The sequence below is a fragment of the Hyla sarda genome, unplaced genomic scaffold (assembly GCF_029499605.1).
Source record: "Hyla sarda isolate aHylSar1 unplaced genomic scaffold, aHylSar1.hap1 scaffold_1366, whole genome shotgun sequence".
Classification (NCBI taxonomy): domain Eukaryota; kingdom Metazoa; phylum Chordata; class Amphibia; order Anura; family Hylidae; genus Hyla; species Hyla sarda.
Window position 1 is genome coordinate 39,941 of NW_026607994.1, and position 14,744 is coordinate 54,684.

The window sequence follows — 14,744 nt, forward strand, 5'->3', positions numbered from 1 at the left end:
TTCCAGTTTCTACAGGGCGTTGACACGCTCCTGTGACCATCAGGCTCGGCAGCTCATCCAACTCTATCTGGTACCCCAATCAAGGGGTGATATGCGCAATTCTTCTACTTTAAGGTGAGCGGCCACCCTGACTTAAGTCCTGGGTGTACATTCAGCATACTTTTTGGTTCCCTCACCTGCCAAGGGTAATACACGAGGCGCTGCCTCCCGGTTGTCTTTTTTGTCTTTATTTCTGCTTGTGTCTGGCCGCTGTTGGAGCGTCCAGGCACAGGACTTCTGCTGCTGCTGACTAAATGGCCTCCTTAATTGGATCATTTGAGTAGCCAGCACACCTGTGCAGGTAGGGCATGACATGATAGGCAGCTGCCTTGATAGCGGGTGGGTGCTGAATGTTCCTAATTGACAAAATAAGATTAATGCTTATGAAGAAATATAAAATCTCATCCCTTCCCCAATATCGCGCCACACCCCTACCCCTTAATTCCCTGGTTGAACTTGATGGACATATGTCTTTTTTCGACCGTACTAACTATGTAACTATGTAACATAACATGGGGGGGGGGGGGGGGTCTCCTGGCTGTTCACACAGGTGTGTCATTGCTGTACATTGACCATGCATTGCTTCTGTGGTATTGCAAAGGCAAAGACAAATGCTTCCAGCCATCCATTGCACTAATGGATTGGTCATCAGCTGGCTGTCTATGTCCCGCATCAATATAGACCAAAGTACAGAGGGTTAGGCTATGCTATTGTGCACCTACCTGATGCATCAGAAGGTGCGAGGCCCTTGCTAAATTCTGTGCACAGACTTTGAGATCTATACTTTAGACTGTATCTAAACCTGCTCCAACATGGACTGACATTCTGGCCTACTTTCAGCCGATGCGACTTGTCTGTCGCTGAACAGTCGCTTTTTATGTATTCAGCACCTATGTATAATGTTGTAAAAATGCTCTAGAAGCTAAAGTCGCAGAAATGTCACACATATTTGGCCTGCAACTTTCTGTGCGACAAATTCAGACAGGAAAAATCAGTATAAATCCTTAGAAAATTATCCCCCAGTGTCTCCATCTGCTGGCGGTATTGAATAAGCATTGCTGCACTGATGGGGTATGCATTAGACGAAAAAAAAGAAGAAAAAGAAGAAGAATACGCCCAGAAAAGAGGCGAAAAGGAGAAAAACGTAAAAAAACGTGAAAAAAAAGTAAGAGGAAGAGAAGGGAAAAAAAGGTGGAAATGGGTTTAAAAGTGATTTCGGCGGAGAAATATATATATATATATATATATATATATATATATATACGCGCACACACACACATATATATAAACGTATTCTCCGTTGAGATATTGCAGCCGCTGCTGTGTCCAGGCCCAGGAGCCTTAGCACTGTGCTGTGATGTCACTCAATACCACTGACATCACTTGGTGTAAACAACATCTCTCCTTTGCTGTGTATGTGACTATGGAGCTGTTTGGTGATGTCGTCTATTATGGCCTTCATAGAAGCAACAGGAGATTGTTGCATCCATCTAGAACCCTCAGAACTACAGTGCTATGATGTCACTCACTTCCACAGGCCTTGCAGAGTGTAAACAACAACAACCCAGCTTTGTTGTGTATGTAACCATAGGGATTTGTGATGTCACCTAGAACCTTCACAGCAGCGACAGCTTTATGAGGAGCATCAGCACTGCTCTGCCTGAGCAGAACCATCACCGCCATAGGTTGTCAAATAACCCGGGTTTAACCCACACAGGTAAGTCCAATGGGGTGCAGGCATGTCCTCTATGCTTACAGCTTCCCGTGGGTGTTGGTTTGATACCGTTTGGGGACAGCCAAGGAGGCATCTGCAGGCAACAAAGGTAGGTGTGTGCTTGTGTGTGTGTTTCCTATGCAGATCCTAAGCCCAGTGTCACATGCAAGTAGGAGGAGTAAGAAGGGTTCCTGGCAAATCCGGGTTATGGATTGCATTTAAAAAGGCCCCGTGGGAGTGCAATGGGCCCCTGTCTTGCTGCTTAGCAATAATGGTATGGGTTTAGGTTCTGCTGTGTGTACTGGTGGTTGACTGCTCCCCAGCCCAGAGTGTGCATGGAAAATTGTCTGGCAGCCTCCCTGACAGCAAGCAGTGATAGTGCCCATGAAGGGCACCTTGTTGGGCCCGCCCCTTTCACGGTTATCGCTTCTCGGCCTTTTGGCTAAGATCAAGTGTAGTATCTGTTCTTATCAGTTTAATATCTGATACGTCCCCTATCTGGGGACCATATATTAAATGGATTTTTGAGAACGGGGGCCGATTTCGAAGCTTGCTTCCGTCGCCCTATGCATTGACCCGATATGGCAGTATCTTCGGGTACAGTGCACCACCCCCTTACAGGGTTAAAAAGAAAGATTCCTACTTTCATTGCTACCTGCTTGCTGGCTAGCCAGCTAGCCAGCCCTGTGGGCCTTGCTGCTGCTGCAGCCAAAAAACAAAAGGTGGTGCTGCTGCTGCTTCTGCTGCTTCTGCTTCTGCTTGTGTCTGGCCGCTGTTGGAGCGTCCAGGCACAGGACTTCTGCTGCTGCTGACTAAATGGCCTCCTTAATTGGATCATTTGAGTAGCCAGCACACCTGTGCAGGTAGGGCATGACATGATAGGCAGCTGCCTTGATAGCGGGTGGGTGCTGAATGTTCCTAATTGACAAAATAAGATTAATGCTTATGAAGAAATATAAAATCTCATCCCTTCCCCAATATCGCGCCACACCCCTACCCCTTAATTCCCTGGTTGAACTTGATGGACATATGTCTTTTTTCGACCGTACTAACTATGTAACTATGTAACATAACATGGGGGGGGGGGGGGGGGTCTCCTGGCTGTTCACACAGGTGTGTCATTGCTGTACATTGACCATGCATTGCTTCTGTGGTATTGCAAAGGCAAAGACAAATGCTTCCAGCCATCCATTGCACTAATGGATTGGTCATCAGCTGGCTGTCTATGTCCCGCATCAATATAGACCAAAGTACAGAGGGTTAGGCTATGCTATTGTGCACCTACCTGATGCATCAGAAGGTGCGAGGCCCTTGCTAAATTCTGTGCACAGACTTTGAGATCTATACTTTAGACTGTATCTAAACCTGCTCCAACATGGACTGACATTCTGGCCTACTTTCAGCCGATGCGACTTGTCTGTCGCTGAACAGTCGCTTTTTATGTATTCAGCACCTATGTATAATGTTGTAAAAATGCTCTAGAAGCTAAAGTCGCAGAAATGTCACACATATTTGGCCTGCAACTTTCTGTGCGACAAATTCAGACAGGAAAAATCAGTATAAATCCTTAGAAAATTATCCCCCAGTGTCTCCATCTGCTGGCGGTATTGAATAAGCATTGCTGCACTGATGGGGTATGCATTAGACGAAAAAAAAGAAGAAAAAGAAGAATAATACGCCCAGAAAAGAGGCGAAAAGGAGAAAAACGTAAAAAAACGTGAAAAAAAAGTAAGAGGAAGAGAAGGGAAAAAAAGGTGGAAATGGGTTTAAAAGTGATTTCGGCGGAGAAATATATATATATATATATATATATATATATACGCGCACACACACACATATATATAAACGTATTCTCCGTTGAGATATTGCAGCCGCTGCTGTGTCCAGGCCCAGGAGCCTTAGCACTGTGCTGTGATGTCACTCAATACCACTGACATCACTAGGTGTAAACAACATCTCTCCTTTGCTGTGTATGTGACTATGGAGCTGTTTGGTGATGTCGTCTATTATGGCCTTCATAGAAGCAACAGGAGATTGTTGCATCCATCTAGAACCCTCAGAACTACAGTGCTATGATGTCACTCACTTCCACAGGCCTTGCAGAGTGTAAACAACAACAACCCAGCTTTGTTGTGTATGTAACCATAGGGATTTGTGATGTCACCTAGAACCTTCACAGCAGCGACAGCTTTATGAGGAGCATCAGCACTGCTCTGCCTGAGCAGAACCATCACCGCCATAGGTTGTCAAATAACCCGGGTTTAACCCACACAGGTAAGTCCAATGGGGTGCAGGCATGTCCTCTATGCTTACAGCTTCCCGTGGGTGTTGGTTTGATACCGTTTGGGGACAGCCAAGGAGGCATCTGCAGGCAACAAAGGTAGGTGTGTGCTTGTGTGTGTGTTTCCTATGCAGATCCTAAGCCCAGTGTCACATGCAAGTAGGAGGAGTAAGAAGGGTTCCTGGCAAATCCGGGTTATGGATTGCATTTAAAAAGGCCCCGTGGGAGTGCAATGGGCCCCTGTCTTGCTGCTTAGCAATAATGGTATGGGTTTAGGTTCTGCTGTGTGTACTGGTGGTTGACTGCCCCCCAGCCCAGAGTGTGCATGGAAAATTGTCTGGCAGCCTCCCTGACAGCAAGCAGTGATAGTGCCCATGAAGGGCACCTTGTTGGGCCCGCCCCTTTCACGGTTATCGCTTCTCGGCCTTTTGGCTAAGATCAAGTGTAGTATCTGTTCTTATCAGTTTAATATCTGATACGTCCCCTATCTGGGGACCATATATTAAATGGATTTTTGAGAACGGGGGCCGATTTCGAAGCTTGCTTCCGTCACCCTATGCATTGACCCGATATGGCAGTATCTTCGGGTACAGTGCACCACCCCCTTACAGGGTTAAAAAGAAAGATTCCTACTTTCATTGCTACCTGCTTGCTGGCTAGCCAGCTAGCCAGCCCTGTGGGCCTTGCTGCTGCTGCAGCCAAAAAACAAAAGGTGGTGCTGCTGCTGCTTCTGCTGCTTCTGCTTCTGCTTGTGTCTGGCCGCTGTTGGAGCGTCCAGGCACAGGACTTCTGCTGCTGCTGACTAAATGGCCTCCTTAATTGGATCATTTGAGTAGCCAGCACACCTGTGCAGGTAGGGCATGACATGATAGGCAGCTGCCTTGATAGCGGGTGGGTGCTGAATGTTCCTAATTGACAAAATAAGATTAATGCTTATGAAGAAATATAAAATCTCATCCCTTCCCCAATATCGCGCCACACCCCTACCCCTTAATTCCCTGGTTGAACTTGATGGACATATGTCTTTTTTCGACCGTACTAACTATGTAACTATGTAACATAACATGGGGGGGGGGGGGTCTCCTGGCTGTTCACACAGGTGTGTCATTGCTGTACATTGACCATGCATTGCTTCTGTGGTATTGCAAAGGCAAAGACAAATGCTTCCAGCAATCCATTGCACTAATGGATTGGTCATCAGCTGGCTGTCTATGTCCCGCATCAATATAGACCAAAGTACAGAGGGTTAGGCTATGCTATTGTGCACCTACCTGATGCATCAGAAGGTGCGAGGCCCTTGCTAAATTCTGTGCACAGACTTTGAGATCTATACTTTAGACTGTATCTAAACCTGCTCCAACATGGACTGACATTCTGGCCTACTTTCAGCCGATGCGACTTGTCTGTCGCTGAACAGTCGCTTTTTATGTATTCAGCACCTATGTATAATGTTGTAAAAATGCTCTAGAAGCTAAAGTCGCAGAAATGTCACACATATTTGGCCTGCAACTTTCTGTGCGACAAATTCAGACAGGAAAAATCAGTATAAATCCTTAGAAAATTATCCCCCAGTGTCTCCATCTGCTGGCGGTATTGAATAAGCATTGCTGCACTGATGGGGTATGCATTAGACGAAAAAAAAGAAGAAAAAGAAGAATAATACGCCCAGAAAAGAGGCGAAAAGGAGAAAAACGTAAAAAAACGTGAAAAAAAAGTAAGAGGAAGAGAAGGGAAAAAAAGGTGGAAATGGGTTTAAAAGTGATTTCGGCGGAGAAATATATATATATATATATATATATATACGCGCACACACACACATATATATAAACGTATTCTCCGTTGAGATATTGCAGCCGCTGCTGTGTCCAGGCCCAGGAGCCTTAGCACTGTGCTGTGATGTCACTCAATACCACTGACATCACTAGGTGTAAACAACATCTCTCCTTTGCTGTGTATGTGACTATGGAGCTGTTTGGTGATGTCGTCTATTATGGCCTTCATAGAAGCAACAGGAGATTGTTGCATCCATCTAGAACCCTCAGAACTACAGTGCTATGATGTCACTCACTTCCACAGGCCTTGCAGAGTGTAAACAACAACAACCCAGCTTTGTTGTGTATGTAACCATAGGGATTTGTGATGTCACCTAGAACCTTCACAGCAGCGACAGCTTTATGAGGAGCATCAGCACTGCTCTGCCTGAGCAGAACCATCACCGCCATAGGTTGTCAAATAACCCGGGTTTAACCCACACAGGTAAGTCCAATGGGGTGCAGGCATGTCCTCTATGCTTACAGCTTCCCGTGGGTGTTGGTTTGATACCGTTTGGGGACAGCCAAGGAGGCATCTGCAGGCAACAAAGGTAGGTGTGTGCTTGTGTGTGTGTTTCCTATGCAGATCCTAAGCCCAGTGTCACATGCAAGTAGGAGGAGTAAGAAGGGTTCCTGGCAAATCCGGGTTATGGATTGCATTTAAAAAGGCCCCGTGGGAGTGCAATGGGCCCCTGTCTTGCTGCTTAGCAATAATGGTATGGGTTTAGGTTCTGCTGTGTGTACTGGTGGTTGACTGCCCCCCAGCCCAGAGTGTGCATGGAAAATTGTCTGGCAGCCTCCCTGACAGCAAGCAGTGATAGTGCCCATGAAGGGCACCTTGTTGGGCCCGCCCCTTTCACGGTTATCGCTTCTCGGCCTTTTGGCTAAGATCAAGTGTAGTATCTGTTCTTATCAGTTTAATATCTGATACGTCCCCTATCTGGGGACCATATATTAAATGGATTTTTGAGAACGGGGGCCGATTTCGAAGCTTGCTTCCGTCGCCCTATGCATTGACCCGATATGGCAGTATCTTCGGGTACAGTGCACCACCCCCTTACAGGGTTAAAAAGAAAGATTCCTACTTTCATTGCTACCTGCTTGCTGGCTAGCCAGCTAGCCAGCCCTGTGGGCCTTGCTGCTGCTGCAGCCAAAAAACAAAAGGTGGTGCTGCTGCTGCTTCTGCTGCTTCTGCTTCTGCTTGTGTCTGGCCGCTGTTGGAGCGTCCAGGCACAGGACTTCTGCTGCTGCTGACTAAATGGCCTCCTTAATTGGATCATTTGAGTAGCCAGCACACCTGTGCAGGTAGGGCATGACATGATAGGCAGCTGCCTTGATAGCGGGTGGGTGCTGAATGTTCCTAATTAACAAAATAAGATTAATGCTTATGAAGAAATATAAAATCTCATCCCTTCCCCAATATCGCGCCACACCCCTACCCCTTAATTCCCTGGTTGAACTTGATGGACATATGTCTTTTTTCGACCGTACTAACTATGTAACTATGTAACATAACATGGGGGGGGGGGGGGGTCTCCTGGCTGTTCACACAGGTGTGTCATTGCTGTACATTGACCATGCATTGCTTCTGTGGTATTGCAAAGGCAAAGACAAATGCTTCCAGCCATCCATTGCACTAATGGATTGGTCATCAGCTGGCTGTCTATGTCCCGCATCAATATAGACCAAAGTACAGAGGGTTAGGCTATGCTATTGTGCACCTACCTGATGCATCAGAAGGTGCGAGGCCCTTGCTAAATTCTGTGCACAGACTTTGAGATCTATACTTTAGACTGTATCTAAACCTGGCTCCAACATGGACTGACATTCTGGCCTACTTTCAGCCGATGCGACTTGTCTGTCGCTGAACAGTCGCTTTTTATGTATTCAGCACCTATGTATAATGTTGTAAAAATGCTCTAGAAGCTAAAGTCGCAGAAATGTCACACATATTTGGCCTGCAACTTTCTGTGCGACAAATTCAGACAGGAAAAATCAGTATAAATCCTTAGAAAATTATCCCCCAGTGTCTCCATCTGCTGGCGGTATTGAATAAGCATTGCTGCACTGATGGGGTATGCATTAGACGAAAAAAAAGAAGAAAAAGAAGAATAATACGCCCAGAAAAGAGGCGAAAAGGAGAAAAACGTAAAAAAACGTGAAAAAAAAGTAAGAGGAAGAGAAGGGAAAAAAAGGTGGAAATGGGTTTAAAAGTGATTTCGGCGGAGAAATATATATATATATATATATATACGCGCACACACACACATATATATAAACGTATTCTCCGTTGAGATATTGCAGCCGCTGCTGTGTCCAGGCCCAGGAGCCTTAGCACTGTGCTGTGATGTCACTCAATACCACTGACATCACTAGGTGTAAACAACATCTCTCCTTTGCTGTGTATGTGACTATGGAGCTGTTTGGTGATGTCGTCTATTATGGCCTTCATAGAAGCAACAGGAGATTGTTGCATCCATCTAGAACCCTCAGAACTACAGTGCTATGATGTCACTCACTTCCACAGGCCTTGCAGAGTGTAAACAACAACAACCCAGCTTTGTTGTGTATGTAACCATAGGGATTTGTGATGTCACCTAGAACCTTCACAGCAGCGACAGCTTTATGAGGAGCATCAGCACTGCTCTGCCTGAGCAGAACCATCACCGCCATAGGTTGTCAAATAACCCGGGTTTAACCCACACAGGTAAGTCCAATGGGGTGCAGGCATGTCCTCTATGCTTACAGCTTCCCGTGGGTGTTGGTTTGATACCGTTTGGGGACAGCCAAGGAGGCATCTGCAGGCAACAAAGGTAGGTGTGTGCTTGTGTGTGTGTTTCCTATGCAGATCCTAAGCCCAGTGTCACATGCAAGTAGGAGGAGTAAGAAGGGTTCCTGGCAAATCCGGGTTATGGATTGCATTTAAAAAGGCCCAGTGGGAGTGCAATGGGCCCCTGTCTTGCTGCTTAGCAATAATGGTATGGGTTTAGGTTCTGCTGTGTGTACTGGTGGTTGACTGCCCCCCAGCCCAGAGTGTGCATGGAAAATTGTCTGGCAGCCTCCCTGACAGCAAGCAGTGATAGTGCCCATGAAGGGCACCTTGTTGGGCCCGCCCCTTTCACGGTTATCGCTTCTCGGCCTTTTGGCTAAGATCAAGTGTAGTATCTGTTCTTATCAGTTTTCATGCTGGTGGGGATGGGTGCTACATGGAGGATGCAGGTGTACCAGGGCTTTCCGGGGCTGGTTCTGAGGAATCAGCTCGACGGCTGCCCCGATGTGACCTGTTCCCTCCGGGTCTCGCCATGAGGCTGAGAGGGTCTAGAGCCGAGGTACTTTTGTGCCTCGGGGAGTGGTGACCCCGAGGTGCCGAAACTCACTGGGAGGATAGACTCACTGAGTTGAAGCACGGGCACCATAATCTCTTCACCTTGTGGCACTCACCTCTTGATTCCCGGCCTTCTGGCTAGGATCAGAGAAATTTTTATAGATCCGGCCGGATGTCCGGGCAGTATATCTGCACACATTCACTTATTTATTTATTTTTCGTCACTGTGTCACTTTTTGCGTGTTGTGTGTTCACAGGATTTGTCAGGATGCGGTAGCCCTTCTGGGTGTCCCTCCTGGCGGTCTAGGGGAGGTGTGTGTGGCCATTAGGTTCCGCACCTCCCTGCAAACACCCCGGGTACTCCTGCTTGGCAGGGTACCTACCGTAATCGGCTCTGCGGGCAGATACCTTGGCTAACGCCAAGGGGGATGCCGGGAGCATTTGTGGTCCCCTAGTAGCTTCGGCGAAAAGGGACATCGAACCTGGAACCTCGCAGGTACCTTTTGGTCCGGAGGCGAAGGGTAAGGTTTGTTGGGGGGCCTCTCTCCTATCGGAGAAGGGCTTGCGATAGACCGCATCCTTTGTGCACGTTTTTTTAGTGTAACACGTTTGCACTTTTTCTTGCACTTTGGGTGAATCGAAAGCACGTTCCTCGGCTTTAGATAAAAAAAAAAAAAAAAAAAAAATCTGTTCTTATCAGTTTAATATCTGATACGTCCCCTATCTGGGGACCATATATTAAATGGATTTTTGAGAACGGGGGCCGATTTCGAAGCTTGCTTCCGTCGCCCTATGCATTGACCCGATATGGCAGTATCTTCGGGTACAGTGCACCACCCCCTTACAGGGTTAAAAAGAAAGATTCCTACTTTCATTGCTACCTGCTTGCTGGCTAGCCAGCTAGCCAGCCCTGTGGGCCTTGCTGCTGCTGCAGCCAAAAAACAAAAGGTGGTGCTTCTGCTGCTTCTGCGTCTGCTGCTTCTGCTTCTGCTTGTGTCTGGCCGCTGTTGGAGCGTCCAGGCACAGGACTTCTGCTGCTGCTGACTAAATGGCCTCCTTAATTGGATCATTTGAGTAGCCAGCACACCTGTGCAGGTAGGGCATGACATGATAGGCAGCTGCCTTGATAGCGGGTGGGTGCTGAATGTTCCTAATTGACAAAATAAGATTAATGCTTATGAAGAAATATAAAATCTCATCCCTTCCCCAATATCGCGCCACACCCCTACCCCTTAATTCCCTGGTTGAACTTGATGGACATATGTCTTTTTTCGACCGTACTAACTATGTAACTATGTAACATAACATGGGGGGGGGGGTCTCCTGGCTGTTCACACAGGTGTGTCATTGCTGTACATTGACCATGCATTGCTTCTGTGGTATTGCAAAGGCAAAGACAAATGCTTCCAGCCATCCATTGCACTAATGGATTGGTCATCAGCTGGCTGTCTATGTCCCGCATCAATATAGACCAAAGTACAGAGGGTTAGGCTATGCTATTGTGCACCTACCTGATGCATCAGAAGGTGCGAGGCCCTTGCTAAATTCTGTGCACAGACTTTGAGATCTATACTTTAGACTGTATCTAAACCTGCTCCAACATGGACTGACATTCTGGCCTACTTTCAGCCGATGCGACTTGTCTGTCGCTGAACAGTCGCTTTTTATGTATTCAGCACCTATGTATAATGTTGTAAAAATGCTCTAGAAGCTAAAGTCGCAGAAATGTCACACATATTTGGCCTGCAACTTTCTGTGCGACAAATTCAGACAGGAAAAATCAGTATAAATCCTTAGAAAATTATCCCCCAGTGTCTCCATCTGCTGGCGGTATTGAATAAGCATTGCTGCACTGATGGGGTATGCATTAGACGAAAAAAAAGAAGAAAAAGAAGAATAATACGCCCAGAAAAGAGGCGAAAAGGAGAAAAACGTAAAAAAACGTGAAAAAAAAGTAAGAGGAAGAGAAGGGAAAAAAAGGTGGAAATGGGTTTAAAAGTGATTTCGGCGGAGAAATATATATATATATATATATATATATATATATATATATATATATATACGCGCACACACACACATATATATAAACGTATTCTCCGTTGAGATATTGCAGCCGCTGCTGTGTCCAGGCCCAGGAGCCTTAGCACTGTGCTGTGATGTCACTCAATACCACTGACATCACTAGGTGTAAACAACATCTCTCCTTTGCTGTGTATGTGACTATGGAGCTGTTTGGTGATGTCGTCTATTATGGCCTTCATAGAAGCAACAGGAGATTGTTGCATCCATCTAGAACCCTCAGAACTACAGTGCTATGATGTCACTCACTTCCACAGGCCTTGCAGAGTGTAAACAACAACAACCCAGCTTTGTTGTGTATGTAACCATAGGGATTTGTGATGTCACCTAGAACCTTCACAGCAGCGACAGCTTTATGAGGAGCATCAGCACTGCTCTGCCTGAGCAGAACCATCACCGCCATAGGTTGTCAAATAACCCGGGTTTAACCCACACAGGTAAGTCCAATGGGGTGCAGGCATGTCCTCTATGCTTACAGCTTCCCGTGGGTGTTGGTTTGATACCGTTTGGGGACAGCCAAGGAGGCATCTGCAGGCAACAAAGGTAGGTGTGTGCTTGTGTGTGTGTTTCCTATGCAGATCCTAAGCCCAGTGTCACATGCAAGTAGGAGGAGTAAGAAGGGTTCCTGGCAAATCCGGGTTATGGATTGCATTTAAAAAGGCCCCGTGGGAGTGCAATGGGCCCCTGTCTTGCTGCTTAGCAATAATGGTATGGGTTTAGGTTCTGCTGTGTGTACTGGTGGTTGACTGCCCCCCAGCCCAGAGTGTGCATGGAAAATTGTCTGGCAGCCTCCCTGACAGCAAGCAGTGATAGTGCCCATGAAGGGCACCTTGTTGGGCCCGCCCCTTTCACAGTTATCGCTTCTCGGCCTTTTGGCTAAGATCAAGTGTAGTATCTGTTCTTATCAGTTTAATATCTGATACGTCCCCTATCTGGGGACCATATATTAAATGGATTTTTGAGAACGGGGGCCGATTTCGAAGCTTGCTTCCGTCGCCCTATGCATTGACCCGATATGGCAGTATCTTCGGGTACAGTGCACCACCCCCTTACAGGGTTAAAAAGAAAGATTCCTACTTTCATTGCTACCTGCTTGCTGGCTAGCCAGCTAGCCAGCCCTGTGGGCCTTGCTGCTGCTGCAGCCAAAAAACAAAAGGTGGTGCTGCTGCTGCTTCTGCTGCTTCTGCTTCTGCTTGTGTCTGGCCGCTGTTGGAGCGTCCAGGCACAGGACTTCTGCTGCTGCTGACTAAATGGCCTCCTTAATTGGATCATTTGAGTAGCCAGCACACCTGTGCAGGTAGGGCATGACATGATAGGCAGCTGCCTTGATAGCGGGTGGGTGCTGAATGTTCCTAATTGACAAAATAAGATTAATGCTTATGAAGAAATATAAAATCTCATCCCTTCCCCAATATCGCGCCACACCCCTACCCCTTAATTCCCTGGTTGAACTTGATGGACATATGTCTTTTTTCGACCGTACTAACTATGTAACTATGTAACATAACATGGGGGGGGGGGTCTCCTGGCTGTTCACACAGGTGTGTCATTGCTGTACATTGACCATGCATTGCTTCTTTGGTATTGCAAAGGCAAAGACAAATGCTTCCAGCCATCCATTGCACTAATGGATTGGTCATCAGCTGGCTGTCTATGTCCCGCATCAATATAGACCAAAGTACAGAGGGTTAGGCTATGCTATTGTGCACCTACCTGATGCATCAGAAGGTGCGAGGCCCTTGCTAAATTCTGTGCACAGACTTTGAGATCTATACTTTAGACTGTATCTAAACCTGCTCCAACATGGACTGACATTCTGGCCTACTTTCAGCCGATGCGACTTGTCTGTCGCTGAACAGTCGCTTTTTATGTATTCAGCACCTATGTATAATGTTGTAAAAATGCTCTAGAAGCTAAAGTCGCAGAAATGTCACACATATTTGGCCTGCAACTTTCTGTGCGACAAATTCAGACAGGAAAAATCAGTATAAATCCTTAGAAAATTATCCCCCAGTGTCTCCATCTGCTGGCGGTATTGAATAAGCATTGCTGCACTGATGGGGTATGCATTAGACGAAAAAAAAGAAGAAAAAGAAGAATAATACGCCCAGAAAAGAGGCGAAAAGGAGAAAAACGTAAAAAAACGTGAAAAAAAAGTAAGAGGAAGAGAAGGGAAAAAAAGGTGGAAATGGGTTTAAAAGTGATTTCGGCGGAGAAATATATATATATATATATATATATATATATATATATATATATATATATATATACGCGCACACACACACATATATATAAACGTATTCTCCGTTGAGATATTGCAGCCGCTGCTGTGTCCAGGCCCAGGAGCCTTAGCACTGTGCTGTGATGTCACTCAATACCACTGACATCACTAGGTGTAAACAACATCTCTCCTTTGCTGTGTATGTGACTATGGAGCTGTTTGGTGATGTCGTCTATTATGGCCTTCATAGAAGCAACAGGAGATTGTTGCATCCATCTAGAACCCTCAGAACTACAGTGCTATGATGTCACTCACTTCCACAGGCCTTGCAGAGTGTAAACAACAACAACCCAGCTTTGTTGTGTATGTAACCATAGGGATTTGTGATGTCACCTAGAACCTTCACAGCAGCGACAGCTTTATGAGGAGCATCAGCACTGCTCTGCCTGAGCAGAACCATCACCGCCATAGGTTGTCAAATAACCCGGGTTTAACCCACACAGGTAAGTCCAATGGGGTGCAGGCATGTCCTCTATGCTTACAGCTTCCCGTGGGTGTTGGTTTGATACTGTTTGGGGACAGCCAAGGAGGCATCTGCAGGCAACAAAGGTAGGTGTGTGCTTGTGTGTGTGTTTCCTATGCAGATCCTAAGCCCAGTGTCACATGCAAGTAGGAGGAGTAAGAGGGGTTCCTGGCAAATCCGGGTTATGGATTGCATTTAAAAAGGCCCCGTGGGAGTGCAATGGGCCCCTGTCTTGCTGCTTAGCAATAATGGTATGGGTTTAGGTTCTGCTGTGTGTACTGGTGGTTGACTGCCCCCCAGCCCAGAGTGTGCATGGAAAATTGTCTGGCAGCCTCCCTGACAGCAAGCAGTGATAGTGCCCATGAAGGGCACCTTGTTGGGCCCGCCCCTTTCACGGTTATCGCTTCTCGGCCTTTTGGCTAAGATCGGGGTTTATTGCCTCGGTCGGCGCTGAGGGTGCGAGTGAACTGCGCCGCGACTAGCTGCGTAGGTGATCAAGACTGTGGTACTCGTTACCGACAGATTTGGAAAGATGGCTGGATCCAACATGTCTGCAGTGGAGAAGACCGTACGCATCAAGGTGCTAACCACGGATCGTCTAAGAAACAGCATTGAATACATCGGCCATACCATTGTGGAGCGACTGGCAGGATTTTCCTTGAGCGACCTCTTTTGTGTCCAGGAGAACAAGCGCCAAGGTATTTATGACGTGTCCTTCTTATATGATGCTGACTGCCAGAACTTTTATGAG

At 46.7% G+C, this 14,744-nt stretch overlaps 5 non-coding genes and 1 pseudogene across 5 annotated transcripts; all 6 read left to right on the top strand.

Annotated features, from left to right (window-relative positions):
- The first annotated feature begins 2,175 nt into the window (after positions 1 to 2,175).
- On the top strand, positions 2,176 to 2,366 carry LOC130306305 (U2 spliceosomal RNA). The gene has a single exon (XR_008855678.1). It is a non-coding gene; the product is annotated as a U2 spliceosomal RNA (small nuclear RNA).
- Positions 2,367 to 4,446: 2,080 nt separating this feature from the next.
- On the top strand, positions 4,447 to 4,637 carry LOC130306295 (U2 spliceosomal RNA). Its single transcript, XR_008855669.1, has one exon. It is a non-coding gene; the product is annotated as a U2 spliceosomal RNA (small nuclear RNA).
- A 2,072-nt stretch (positions 4,638 to 6,709) lies between these two features.
- Positions 6,710 to 6,900, top strand: LOC130306309 (U2 spliceosomal RNA). Its single transcript, XR_008855680.1, has one exon. It is a non-coding gene; the product is annotated as a U2 spliceosomal RNA (small nuclear RNA).
- Positions 6,901 to 8,971: 2,071 nt separating this feature from the next.
- LOC130306306 (U2 spliceosomal RNA) lies at positions 8,972 to 9,081 on the top strand (annotated as a pseudogene).
- Positions 9,082 to 9,821: 740 nt separating this feature from the next.
- Positions 9,822 to 10,009, top strand: LOC130306300 (U2 spliceosomal RNA). The gene has a single exon (XR_008855673.1). It is a non-coding gene; the product is annotated as a U2 spliceosomal RNA (small nuclear RNA).
- A 2,096-nt stretch (positions 10,010 to 12,105) lies between these two features.
- On the top strand, positions 12,106 to 12,296 carry LOC130306310 (U2 spliceosomal RNA). The gene has a single exon (XR_008855681.1). It is a non-coding gene; the product is annotated as a U2 spliceosomal RNA (small nuclear RNA).
- The last annotated feature ends 2,448 nt before the right edge of the window (positions 12,297 to 14,744 follow it).